We start from the raw sequence: 14,472 nt of genomic DNA on the forward strand, positions 1-14,472 counted from the left end.
AGATAAATAACTAAATTGGGTTTGAATGTTGACTTACTTCCCTGCCTTGAAAATGGAAACAAATATGCAGTGATTAATTGTCTGAACGAAGTCAATGAGACAATATGTCTTCTGCTTATTTTTTCCCTCTGGGATCACATTTTCATTTCTGGAGTTGTTTATTCTCAGCCCTGTACCACTAGAGGGTGCTCAAATAGCAGTATTACTGGGAATTTGTAAATCATTTCTGGGACTTTTGATTTTTATGCAGCTAATTGTAGCTTTTATCCTCACCTTCCTACTTGCTCTGGCTGGTTTCTTTGCTTGCTTTTTTTTTTTTTGTTTTCCCCTTTTCTGCAAGCTGAGAGACTCTTGATGAATATTAGGGGCTGGAAGGGACCTCAAAAGGTCATCTAGTCCAACATAGAATACATATACATAGAATAAACCAGGTTGGAAGAGACCTTCAAGATCATCGCGTCCAACCCATCAACCAATCCAACTCCGCCCAAGCAACTAACCCACAGCACCAAGTACCCCGTCAAGTCTTCTCCTAAAAACCTCCAGTGATGGTGACTCCACCACCTCCCCAGGCAGCCCATTCCAATGTGCAATCACTCTTTCTGTATAGAACTTTTTTCTAACATCCAGCCTGTATCTCCCCTGGCGCAGCCTGAGACTGTGTCCTCTTGTTCTGGTACTGCTTGCCTGGGAGAAGAGACCAACATCCGTCTGTCTACAACCTCCCTTCAGGTAGTTGTAGAGAGTAATAAGGTCACCCCTCAGTCTCCTCTTCTCCAGGCTAAGCAACCCCAGCTCCCTCAGCCTCTCCTCATAGGGCTTATGTTCCAAACCCCTCACCAACTTTGTTGCTCTTCTCTGGACTCGTTCCAGCAAGTCAACATCCTTCCTAAACTGAGGGGCCCAGAACTGGACACAGTACTCGAGGTGCGGCCTAACCAGTGCAGTGTACAGGGGCAGAATGACCTCCCTGCTCCTGCTGGCCACACTGTTCCTGATGCAGGCCAGGATGCCATTGGCCCTCTTAGCTGCCTGGGCACACTGCAGGCTCATGTTCAGTCTACCGTCGACCAGCACCCCCAGGTCCCTCTCAGCCTGACTGCTCTCCAGCCACTCTGACCCTAGCCTGTAGCTCTGCATGGGGTTGTTGTGGCCAATGTGCAGAACCCGGCACTTGGATGTGTTAAATCTCATGCCGTTGGACTCTGCCCATCTGCCCAGCCTGTCGAGGTCCCTCTGCAGAGCCTCTCTACCCTCCAGCAGATCAACTCCTGCGCCCAGCTTGGTGTCGTCAGCAAATTTACTGATGATGGACTCGATGCCCTCGTCCAGATCATCAATAAAGATGTTAAAGAGCAAGGGGCCCAGTACTGATCCCTGGGGCACACCACTGGTGACTGGCTGCCAGCTGGATGTGGCACCATTCACTACCACTCTCTGGGCTCGGCCCTCCAGCCAGTTCCTAACCCATCTCAGTGTGCTCCCATCCAAGCCATGGGCTGACAGCTTGGCCAGGAGTTTGCTATGGGGAACGGTGTCAAAGGCCTTGCTGAGGTCCAGGTAGACCACATCCACAGGCCTCCCCACATCCACCAGGCGGGTCACCTGATCATAGAAGGAGATCAGGTTGGTCAGGCAGGACCTGCCCTTCCTAAACCCATGCTGGCTGGGCCTGATCCCTTGGCCATCCTCTAAGTGTTGTGTGATTGCACTCAGGATGACCTGCTCCATAATCTTTCCTGGCACTGAGGAAAGATTACCCCACTGCCAGAGCAGAATCACCTATAACAGATCACACAGGAATGCATCCAGGCAGGTTTTGAGTATCTTCAGAGAGAAAGACTCCACAGCCCCCCTGGTCAGCCTGTTCCAGTGTTCTGTCATCCTCCCAGTGAAAAAAAACTTTTCCTCATGTTTCCGTGGATATTCCTATGCCTCAACTTCCATCCACTGCCCCTCGTCCTGTCATTGAGTATCACCAAGAAGAGCCTGACTCCATCCTCTTGGCACTCACCCTTTACACATTTATAAACATGGATGAGTGACCTCTCAGTCTCCTCTTGCCCAGCTCCCTCAGTCCTCGTAAGGGAGATGTTCTGCTCTCCTAAACATTTTTGTGGCTCTGCACTAAGCAGTTCCCTGTCCTTCTTAAACTGAGGAGCCCAGAACTGGGCCCAGAATTTCCAGATGTGGCCTCACCAGGGCCGAACAATGTGGGCAGAGAACCTCTCTCGACCTACTGACCACACCCCTTCTAATACACCACAGAATGGCATTGGCCTTCTTGACCACAAGAGCACATTGCTGGCTCATGGTCATCCTTCCATTCACTAGGACACAGAGGTCCTTTTCTGCTTGTGATGGAGGTACCATATGCCCAGAATTATGCCCCAAATACTGTAAAACTTGTCCCAACATGTTTGCCACATACGCCCTTCCACTCTACTTACCGGAGTGGGTACTCAGCCCAGAGCTGAGGGGAAACAAAGGCCCAGGTGCCAGTCAGTTGGCAAAAACAACCCCCACTTGCCTTCTAAGGGGTAAACAACTACATGCACCCACTGCATGGGATGCTCATGCTACTGCCAAGTAAGGGCATAATGCTAGCGTCACACTAAAGCTGGTTGTTGATGAGATTGCCCATTGGCCATATCCAGCTTCGACAAACTTACAAAGTTGTAAGCAAGTCACTCTCTTTCTTTGTCCGAGCTTGTAAGCTCGTTACTTTTGTGCTTAAGCCTTTCTTGCTAAGCTCCCCAGTTATTGCTACTAAGTCTTCTCACTCCACTTGTAAGCATACTAGTGGCCTCTGCAGTACGGAGAAGAAGCCATCAATTGAGAAGGGACGTTGAGCCTCAGTTTACCCGAGGAATTTGCAAAGGAGAGTCCGTCGCTGAAGCTGCAGAAGCCAGCGCTGTATTGCCAGCCCCACCAGACAGAAGAAGAGCCGGCTATGTCTTAAAGAGGACTGGACTCCCGAGCTAAGCCTTTAGCCCAGAGAGGGAAGGGACTAGCCCGAATTCGGCAGTCCAAATGCCTGCTACAGCCACGAGCAGCAGAGAGTGAGCCACACAACTCTGTGTGTCAGCTCGGAGAGCAGGAACTGCGCCTAGCTGCCTAGCTGCCTGACCCTGCCGTCCGCGGGAGAGACCACTTGCGCCTGCTCCGCAAACCTGTAGATCCCAGGGCAACTCACAGCCAGGACCGCCTCAAGAGAGTCCTGCCCACTTCTTTGAGCCAAGCAAAGGACTGCCTCGTAACCTTAAACGGGAAAGCAGTCGCCGAGAAGAATGGGCATCGCCCGCTCCTTTGAGCTAAGCAAGAGGAAGCCGCCGCTCTGCACAGCTGCGCTCCTTCCCCGGGGCCGCTCCCGCCGGCCCCGAAGCCCGTCACCGTACAAGGCCTGACCCCGGCCCCACCGGGAACCGTCGCCCCACCTCGAAGGGCCGCTCCGCCAGGGACCAGCCCCCAGCAGCCGCAGTCGCGCCGAGGGACCGCTCCACACCGCCCCCTCCGCTCCAGGCAGCAGCTCCAGGACGGACCGCGACCCCAAGCCTTCTAAGGGAACCTGCCGACTGGCAGAGAGTCTAAGTTCACCCCCTCCCCACCGCCGGAGGAGAAGGTTGCCTTCAGAGTCACCATCCAGGCGGAAGCTCCCCTGTGGGCCTGCCAGCAGCTCAGCCGCAGCCTCAGCCCCCGGGACCCGCCCTGCAGAATGAACCAGCCCCGGAGCCAGCCCTAGGCACACCGGGCAGCCAGCCCGCGTAACTACCGGCCTACTAACCTAGCAACTTGCTTCGCTACAAACACAAGTCACAGTGTATCTTATCACCAGTGCAGCGCCCACTAACATTCAGTTTAAAGCCCACCCCGCCCCGTTCAAGCCTCTGCTCGAATTGCCTCTGACACACTGTAACTTCCCTGTATGTAGTTAAGGTTAGCTGCAAGCGTCTTGTCGAGTTGCCATCTGGTGAACAAGTGCCAGAATTGCACCCTTCATTCTTCAATCGAAATTAATTCTGTAAATATTCTGAGTTCAAATTGTAAATACTAAACCAGTTATGGGATAGATATCACAATAATGTACTAGAATATCTATATAAAAGTGATTAATTGGTTACAAATAATTTTTAATCATTAAAAATAAAGTTCATAATTCAGTTTCATAAGTCATAAATTTATAGTATTTTCATCACATTGCTCTCCAGCATGTCGGTCCCCAACCTATACTGATACCTGGGGTTGTTCTTTCCCAGGTGCAAGACTCTATGATTGCCCTTGTTGAACTTCATTAATTTTCTCCCTGCCCAGCTCTCCAGCCTAAGTCTCCCTGAACGGCAGCACAACCCTCTGGTGTGTCAGCTGCTCCACCCAGTTTTGTGTCCTCAGCAAACTTGCTGACAGTGCTCTCTGTGCCCTCATCCAGGCTGCTGATGAATCTACTGAATAGAACTGGTCCCAATACTTACCCCTGAGGGACCCTGCTAGATACAGGCCTCTAATTAGACTCCATCTCCTTGACCACAACTCTCTGACTTCTTCCCTTCAACCAGTTCTCAATCCACCTCACTGCCTGATCATCCAGACCACACTGCCTCAGTTTCCCTGCAAGGATATTGTAGGAGACAGTGTCAGATGCTTTACTGAAATCAAGATAAACCACATCCACTGCTCTACCATCATCTATCTCCCTGGTTGTGTCCTCACAAAAGGTTATCGGGTTGGTCAAACATGACTTCCCTTTGGTAAAACCATGTTGACTGCTCCTAGTGACCCTATGGCCCTTGATATGCCTGAGGGCAGTGCTGAAGATAAGTTGCTCCATTACCCTTTTTGAAGATTGAAGAGTGACATTTGCCCTCCTCCAGTCCCCAGGCACCTCTCCTGTCCACCATGACTTACCAAGGATGGTGGAGAATGGTCTGGCAATAGCCTCCACCAGCTTTCTCAGCACCCATGGGTGCATGCCATTAGGACCCAGTCCTCATCAACCGAGGAAAACTCCTCCTTTGTCATGTCTTCCTCTGGGGCCTCAGGAGGCTGGGGCTTCTGAGGACAGTCTGCAGCAGTATAGATGGAGACAAAGAAGGAATTTAGTAACCCCACCATCTTTGTATCCTCTGTCACCAAGACACCCACCTCATTCATCAGTGGGCCTGCACTGTCTTCAGTATTAGTTTTTCCTCCAATGTATTTGAAGAAGCCCTTTCTGTTGTCTTGACCTCTCTTGCAAGGTTGAATTCCAGCGGAGATTTAGCTTTCCTAATTGCCTCCCTACATCCTCTGACAACAGTCTTATATTCCTCCCAAGTGGCCAGCCCCTCCTTCCATGAGCTGTAGATGCTTTTATTCCACTTGAGTTTGCTCAGCAGTTCCCTACTTAACCATGCAGGTCTCCTGGCTCTCTTTCTTGATTTCCTACTCATTGGAATGCGCTGATCTTGAGCTTGGAAGAAGAGGTCCTTGAATATTAACCAACTATCTTGGGCCCCTTTACCTTCTAGTGCCCTGTCCCATGAGATTTCCCATAGCAATTGCTTGAAAAGGCCAAAGTTGGCCCTGCTGAAGTCCAAGGTTGCGATCCTACTTGGTATTCTTTTTGTACAACACAAGATCCTAAATTCCACTATTTCATGATCGCTGTAGCCAAGGCTGCTTTCAACCTTCACCTCTTCAACCAGACCCTCCTTGTTAGTGAGTATCAGGTCCAGTAGTACTCTTCTTCTAGTTGGTTCCTCCACCATTTGCATCAAGATGTTATCACCAAGGCACTGGAAGAACCTCCTGGACTGTGGCTGGCTGGCTGAGTAGGCCTTCCAGCAATTATCAGGGCAGTTAAAATCCCCCATGAGAACCAGGGCTGCTGTCAGCTGCCTGTAGAAGGCTCATCAACTTCCTCATTCTGATCAGGTGGCCTGTAAAAAACACTCTCAACTGTATCACCCATGCTAGCTTGCCCCCTAATTTGCACCCAAAAACTCTTAGCTCATCCTTCATCCACCCCTGGACAGAGCTCAATACTCTAGTTGCTCCCTCATGTAAAGAACAACTCCACCACCTTGCTTGTCTGACCTGTCTTTCCTAAAAAGGGCATAGCCATCCATGACCACATTCCAGTCATGTGAGCTGTCCCACCACATCTCTGTTGTTGCCACCAGATCATAATCCTTTGACCGCACATGGTCTAGCTGTCTTGACACTATTTTAACGGCATTTGTGAGCACAGCACAAATAGTCTTGCTGCATTCACTCCTCTCACATCATGGCCAAGGATGACTTACCACAAATATGAAAACAGCATTAGACAACAGCTTCCATGTGGTTAAAATAAATGTGACAGAATCCAGGAATCGAGGACCACTTCAGGGTAAATAAACATGTAGTACCTGGCTAATTCCCTTCTCTGTCCCCGCTCAAAACTAAGCATATTTGTCTTCTCCAGACTTACCAAATTCTGTGTCACATGCAAGGAGACAGTCTGTGTCCTAAAATTACTCACTTTGTTACCCATGCTAAAACCCCTAAGCAAATACACAGCACATGCATAAGCTTCACACATAATGAGTATTGCAACCCTTCAAGTATGTGCATTTTGCAGTGCCATAACCATCCTGTGTTGAAAAAATCTCCACCAGGTGGGTGTGATGAAGAGGTTATTAATTTCTCAATATGAAATATGAATTATGTAAATATTATCGTTATTATTTATCAAAATTAATAACCGATTATTCACTATTTTATATACATATTCTAGTGCACGATTGTGAAATATATCCCATAAGTGGGTTAGTATTTATAATCAGAACTCAATTAGAATATTTACAGAATTCCTATTTAGATAATGAGGGGTGCAATTCTGCCGATTGTCCACCAGATGGCGATGCAGCGGGGCTCTGGCGGCTGCTAACTACACACGGAGATACTACAGTATCACAGTATCACAGTATAACCAAGGTTGGAAGAGACCCCAAGGATCATCAAGTCCAACCTGTCCCAACAGACCTCACAACTAGACCATGGCACCAAGTGCCATTTCCAATGTCCCCTTGAACACCTCCAGGGACCGTGACTCCACCACCTCCCTGGGCAGCACATTCCAATGACGAACGACTCGCTCAGTGAAGAACTTTTTCCTCACCTCGAGTCTAAACCTCCCCTGGCACAGCTTGAGACTGTGTCCCCTTGTTCTGGTGCTGGTTGCCTGGGAGAAGAGACCAACCCCTTCCTGTCTACAACCACCTTTCAGGTAGTTGTAGAGGGCAATGAGGTCTGCTATGTGTCAGAGGTTACTCTGCTAGACGCAGATGCTTTGAACTGAATGTTAGTGGGTGGAAAGCACGTGGAAGCTGCACTGTGTCCTTTTTTTGTAGTGAGGTTATGTTCCGGCATACTGTCACTGGACTGGTTCCTCGGCTGGTCTAGACGGTGACACTGGGTGGCAATGCTCTCTCTGCGGCAGTGGAGAGGAGATGGAACCTAGGCTTAGCTGGTAGGCAGGTGCCTTTCGCAGGACTCCGGCAGGCTCCCTCCAGACGACAGGGAGTGGTCCTGCGGGGTTGGCCCAGCAGAGCCGCTAGGGCTGGTCCCGGGACTGGGTCGGCCCTCACGGAGTCAGCTCGCATGGCAGGGCAGGGCGACAGCTCCCAATAGGCGGGCTTGGAGGTTTCCGACCTGGCACGGTAGCAGGCAGGGCTGGACCCAGCGGGGTCGGCCATGCGGCAACGGCCTGCGGGGCTGGCATGGATGGCCCCGGGGAAGAAGTGCAGCTGTATGAAGCGGCGGCTTAGACCCTTTCCTTGGCTCAAAGGAGCAGCGAGACCTTCTCAGAGCAGTGCCGGCTTTGGAGCATGGACAATGCTCGAGGTTTCCCTGAGGTTTACAGGGCATGGAGTGGCAGAAGTGACGACTCCTCTCCTGCGATAGCGGGGTTATGCAGGCATGCAATCCTGCTTTCCGATCTGACACACACAGGGTTGTGTCCGCTCGTCAGTCTGCTGCTTAAGGCTAATGCAGACGTGTGGACTGCCAGACTCGGCTAAATCCCTTTTCCCCGGCAGCTGGGCAGATCTTACCCTCGGGGGCCCAGTCCTCTTGACTCTCCCGGTCAGTGAGACTGGCAGTACGATGCTGGAGCTTCACGGGCTCAGCGAAGGACCCTCCTCTGGAGATACTCTCAGGGCTGAGGCTCAATGAGCCTGCCTGGATGCAGGCTTCTCCTCGTCGTGCAGAGGCTACTGGTTTGCTGGCATATATGAGAGAGAAGACTTAATAGCAATGAGCTTGATGGCAGAGGCTATGGCACGGGGTTTGTCCTCTCCACCACGGAGAGGGAGCAAAGTGAAAGAGGGGGCAACCTATTTACCAACTTGGGTAATAGTTTCCTCGAGGCTGTATTTGACCAATGGGCCCTCTTGTAAATAACTAGCTTCAGCCTATAGGAAGTGTGACGCTAGAGTTATGCCCATTCTTGGTATTAGCATGAGCATCCCATGCGATGAGTGCGTGCAGTGATCTGCGCCGGCCTGGCTTATGCCTTGGCCTTTGTTTCCCTCATCAAAGAGGGGGAACTTGTCTGCATGCTGGGACAAGATTCAGTATCTGGGCATAATGTGCCTTCACCACAGTGGGAAGCCTCTCTAGTGACTCTAAATACCTCCATGTAGGCTGTTTACACTCTCCAGGGACAAGGAGGAGGTTTCCATAATCAGGAGAGATGAGTATTAGCACCAGCCATGTAGCTCAACTAGGCTTTACCAGTAGTTAAATACTGTGTGGAACGGACATATCAACATAGTGACAACAAGCCCAAAACATTATTTTTTCCCATTTCTTTTCCAATCTACAAGATAGGGTAAGACATTGTAGAGAGCAATCACTTAATTAAAGCTAAGTTTTAGAGATTACAGATGAAAAAACAAAACAAAACAAAACAAAACCAAAACCAACAAAAGCCCACCTTTTATGAGGTTCCTGGAATTAATAGATTAGAAGGGAAGAGCACCAAATGGACAAAAGGAAAAGCATGTGTGACCGTAGGTCATTTGCAGTATTTAGAAATGGGTGATAAAAAGAAGGTAAAGTATCTGTGGATACAAAACTGAGTGTCTTTGCTGTACACAACTCTGCACCTGTGTTTTACATTAAATTGTTCTAGAGCACAAGAGAGTTTTTACCTACTTGAGCCAAGAATGAAACTTTTCTGGGACAAAGAGTTTTCTTAGGGTTTCATGGAAGTAACTCCCTTTGATACTGGATTGTATCTCTGGTTCTTTTTTTCCATTGCCTTTATGTAGAACAGGGTATCATTTCTTCAAGAAAGTTTTGCTGACACAAACCTGTCTGTAAAATGTTGATCTTATTAACTATTAGCTGATGCTAGACTACTCTTTGCACAAAGGATGATGAGAAGACAAACCATCTGCCTTTGGTGGTTCATACCAGTCTCATTAAGACCATGTGCATAAAAGACCAGCAGTAGCTGTAGATTCTCACAAACAGAGCTGTCATGAATATATTTTTAGTTTGATCAACCTGCTGTTTTTTGCCATCAGACAGCATGAGCATGCAATGATGGCTGCAGATAAGAAGAGGCAGATGTGTTTTGGGATAGCTTTCCTTCTTGGTTGTATTTGATCATTCCTGGTTTTCAGTTGATCTTTCCTGTGTTGAATCGTACTTCTGGTTATACACAAGTGACCAAGCAATCCCAACTGTCCTGTGAGGGAATGATCACTTCTGCTGTTTACTCTTCCACCAGTGTGTGAGATTCAGATAGATGGAGAACATCATCAGCCTTGAAAAGAGCAATGTGATGGAACAGAGAGAAAATGTAAGCCAAAGGCCTGATTTATGGGGTCACCATTTAATTACAGGAAGGCTACACAGAGAAAGTGAACAGCATAATCCACAATCCTGGAAGTTAGGGAAGGACAGTGAGAGAAGGCAGTAGTCTGAAAAAAAATATATGGCAAAGGAACAGCAAATTTTTTCATAAGGCCAAGGGGTATCTCTGGGCTGATGGGGTAAAAGAGCAAAAACCAGAAGAGGGAAACTGCTAAAATGAAAAAGATGTAAGGGAGGGAGAAGTATTGAGATTACCTGGAAATCTGAATGGAAACTGAGGCAGGATTATGTCAGCGAAAGCACATCTCTCTCTTTTTTTTTTTTTCAGTTACAAATAACTAGTAGTGTCATAAATTGAAGACTCTGACTTTTTTTTTCTTGGAGTTTGTTTCCTTCTGCATTTGAAATTGCAGTGTTTGTTAGCATCTGAAATCACCCACTATGGAAAAACAATCACTCTCATACAACGCACTGTGAAACCATTATGTCATTACATTGGTTTAAGATGACTGGCCCCACTAGGAGGGATCGGGGATGGAGGGATGGGGCTTTCCTCCTCCATCCCCCTCCCCCAGGCTTATTGATATGAGCCTGGAAACATTGCACACTGATTTTTGACTGTGAATAAAGAACATTATACCATCTGACCTGTGGATGAAAACAGTCTGGGTCAGCAAACACCTGTAAATACCTGCCTGTTGTTGCAAATGGTCTTGCACTGTAGATTTTCAATGGGGAATGAAAATGCCTGGTCTTTTTCACATTTGGAGTTCATTACATTTTCTAGAAGGTGTTTTTCAGAAGCCAGTAGCACTGCTCTCTGACTTGTGATTTTATATGCACATTGTGTTACCAGAAAAGCATTGAGGAATAGTCCTAGCTTTTGTGCCCTTTGTCTTTAGAATACAAGCCTACACTCAAAGGAGTAGTGGCTTTGTCTGTGACTTTTGTCAGGGGGTGCTTTTCTTTTGGATTTTACTGTGACACAAAGTAGAAGAGTTCAGTGGTATTTTTTTGTCAACTGTTGGATCTAGTGGATCTTCACTATAACATTTTATAAAATTAAATTCCTAGAGTAACATAATATTACTCTTCCATGTGTGTGCTTACACTAATTCATCCATGTGTGTAATAGAAAGCAAAAGGGCCAAGAACAGTGTTGAATTTCCTAAACTGACAATGTTGGTAGATAGCTATGCTTTGCAGACCTGAGTATCAGTTATTTTGATGGCTCTGGATTAGACACTGTGGCATGCAAAGAAAAGAATTCTTCTGCTGCATCTGTCTCCTTAGTTGTTCAGAATTGATTGTGTTTGTTCAGGTTCATTGCATCATTGCAAAGCAATGAAAAAAAAATCAGATTATTTCTATACAATGAGCTGTGTAGTGGTTTCTCAGAGCTGTGACACTGGAGACATTTCAAATGCACCTGTCAGAATATTTATATTCTAGCAGGTGCAGAAGCATTCATTTGTAAACATCATATTAACATGCATTTTGCACAGGCATATTGTCCTTTGTCCCATAACTCAAATGAGTTCTACAAATGCGAATGACTCTTGTGAAGTTTGTAGTTGTCATAGCTGCCTTGGCTTGAGCTCTGTGCTTGTCCATCCATGCGCGGGTGTCACACAACTATGTGGTCTGTGATGTAATCATCATCTTTGACAAAGGGTTGCTTACAAAACAGTTCTGTTGTGGAGTGCTCTAAAATAGTGGAATTAATGTTTATGTGTTTGAAGCATTACCCTAAGAGTTTATGCACAAAATGATTCATGTTGCTTCCTTCTTTTGCGTCCTAGCCAACAACAGGGCTCTGCCAAGCATTGTAGTTCTTGAAAGCTGTACTTATGGCTTCCTAAGAGGGAAGATATCCTCGGTAAGTACACAGTCTGCAAAAATGAACAGAGGAGGAATTTCCCAGTGATGGCTAAAATGAATACTCCTAATACTATTTTATAGCAAAATTTGCATCATTGACTACTCAACAGCAAATCCCCAATGCTGTTATATAGTAGTCTTTGCGGGAGACAGTAAAAAGGGTAGAGAACATTGTTTAATATAGAGGAGCTTGCTCTGCAATGTCTTATTACTTGAAGATACGGCAGTATAAGTCAGGAAATTATGGGTTCTTTAAAACTGTTTTCCAATTAGAGAATGTCTCCTTCATCTGATTTTATTACTGGCACAGTTTAGTCCAGAGAACAGGACCATATGCTCCACCAAAGCCTTGTGTTGCCTAGTTATGAGAACAATGTGAACTTCACTGACAAAAGGACCTGCACTTAGGTATCCTATAGATGCTTGAGGAAGCGAGAATCTCATCTGAAATATGTGGTGAGGTGTTATCTTCCATGTTCTAGATACCAATGGCTTAATTCTGCTAGACAGCTCCTTGGGTGTTAAGTTCTTCACAGCATGGCATAGTGTTTTCTTCTCATTTGTGGTAAGTCTAGAAAGAATTTATATCCTTCTTGAGAGTTTACTTTGGGTGATGTTGGTGGCATTCTGTCTTGTAGTTTGCAAATTTTCTTGTGCTATTGTTTCCTTGTGTTATAATTCGTTACTGTATATTTACTTGACAAGAACATAAGAGTCTAATCAGACTATGAGTGAAGGACACATGTAACAATATGTTGATTGTCTACCAATCAAATGAACCACTCCAAGTCAAGACAAGAAGCTACTGTACATATGTACTGAAGCAATTTATATGCTGATATGTACTTAAAATATTATAGCATTGACTGCATATAAAGGTTACACTGTAAAAGATTAACTAGGGCAAATTAAATAACGTGTATACTCTGAGGGCTATAGATAACAACAGGATTAATGAAGGATCCTGCAGATTTCACCTCATGCTAGCAGTCCCAGCAAAGTCTAAGTTTGTTAGGACCTTATGAAGCCTGCTGAAAACTTTTTGAACTGTGAGCTCTCACTCTGAAGTGATCAAAGTCACCAGTGACCATTTTGTGCCACCCCTAGTTTTAGCAGACTCAGCTCAAAAAGTGGGACTGAGAGTGACTCAACTGGCTCAAATGCTTTAACTTTTCATGCCTTTTGTGGTTGTTGTTTTTTGTGGATTCTTTGGAGGTTTGGAGTTTTGTTGTTGTGGGTTGGGGCTTTTGGTTGGTTTTATTTGGTTGGTTGGTTTGGGGTTTTGGTGGGGGGTTTTGTTGGTTTTTTGTTTGTTTTTGTGGATGGTTTTGTTGTGTGTGTGTGTGTGTGTGTGGTTGGTTTGTTTGTGGTTGTTGTTGGGGTTTTTTGGGGGGGGAAGAAGGAAGGGTGGCTTAAGTGTCAGAAAGTCCATGGAGATTTACAGCACTGAGAGAGAATTATCCCTTCATTTCCTCTGAAGGCTTTTGAAATAGCATCACGCTGGAGAAGAACTTGGAAAAAGTGATGTGTTTGCAAGAAACAAACACCTAAAATGCAGCATATAGCCCACAGCATTATTGTCTTTATCTTTTATATAAAAATGTTATTACTATTTATTATGATGCCTTTATCGAATGGCACTTCCTCTCTGAAGAATGGTTCTTTCTTAGCCAGTGACAAAAGCAATGCTTTCTTCAGCACACATCACATGACGAATCTCCATCAGGCAGTGTTTTCACCCAGCTGTGCTCTGCCAGAGAGTATTGTTAGAGATCTATTTGCCTCAAATTTAATTTTTTTTTTTCTGTTTGTACTTGTGATGACCTTAAAACCTGAGGAGAGATTAAACGCAAGCTGTTGTATAAGGGCTGGATTAAAAAACCACCAACAACAAAACCAACCAACCAAACAAACAAAAATTCCAAACAAAACAGAAGCTGTGTTCTGTGCTCCAGTTTGGCTTGCAGTCTGGCAAACCATATCCTTTTCAGGATTAATATTATAAAATGTAGGCACATTAGATAAGTTCAGAAAGAAAAAAAATATTTGTTTACATGAAGGGAGGTTGTAGCCAGGTGGGGGTTGGTCTCTTCTCCCAGGCAACCTGTGACAGAACAAGAGGACACAGTCTCAAGCTGTGCCAGGAGAGGTTTAGGCTGGATGTTAGGAGGAAATTCTTCACAGAAAGAGTGAAAGGCCATTGGAATGTGCTGCCCAGGGAGGTGGTGGAGTCACCATCACTGGAGGTGTTTAGGAAGAGACTGAATGGGGTGCTTGGTGCCATGGTTTAGTTGATTAGATGGTGTTGGGTGATAGGTTGGACTCAATGATCTCGAAGGTATTTTCCAACCTGGTCAATTCTATTCTATTCTATTCTATGCTATGCTATGCTATTCTATTCTATTCTATGCTATGCTATGCTATGCTATGCTATGCTAAGCTATTCTATCTTTATTAGGTGATTTCTTATCTGTTGAGATCTAGCAGCATTTACAATGCCTGATAAATAGAAATGAAAAAAAATAGCTCTTGTCTAAGAGTCAAGGATATACTACTCCTGTCTACCATGAAAATTATTTCCAGACAGCAGGAAATTCTGATGGCAGATAAATGAGTGAAGATGCGATTCATGGGACTGAGGCTGTCTGCAAGACCAGGAATGTTTTAGCATCTGGTTTGCTAATGGTAAACATGTTCAAGTCCAAACTTAATCCGAGTTCTGGAGTATTCGCAAGCCTAGAAGGACCA

Source organism: Dryobates pubescens, chromosome Z (assembly GCF_014839835.1).
Source record: "Dryobates pubescens isolate bDryPub1 chromosome Z, bDryPub1.pri, whole genome shotgun sequence".
Lineage (NCBI taxonomy): Eukaryota > Metazoa > Chordata > Aves > Piciformes > Picidae > Dryobates > Dryobates pubescens.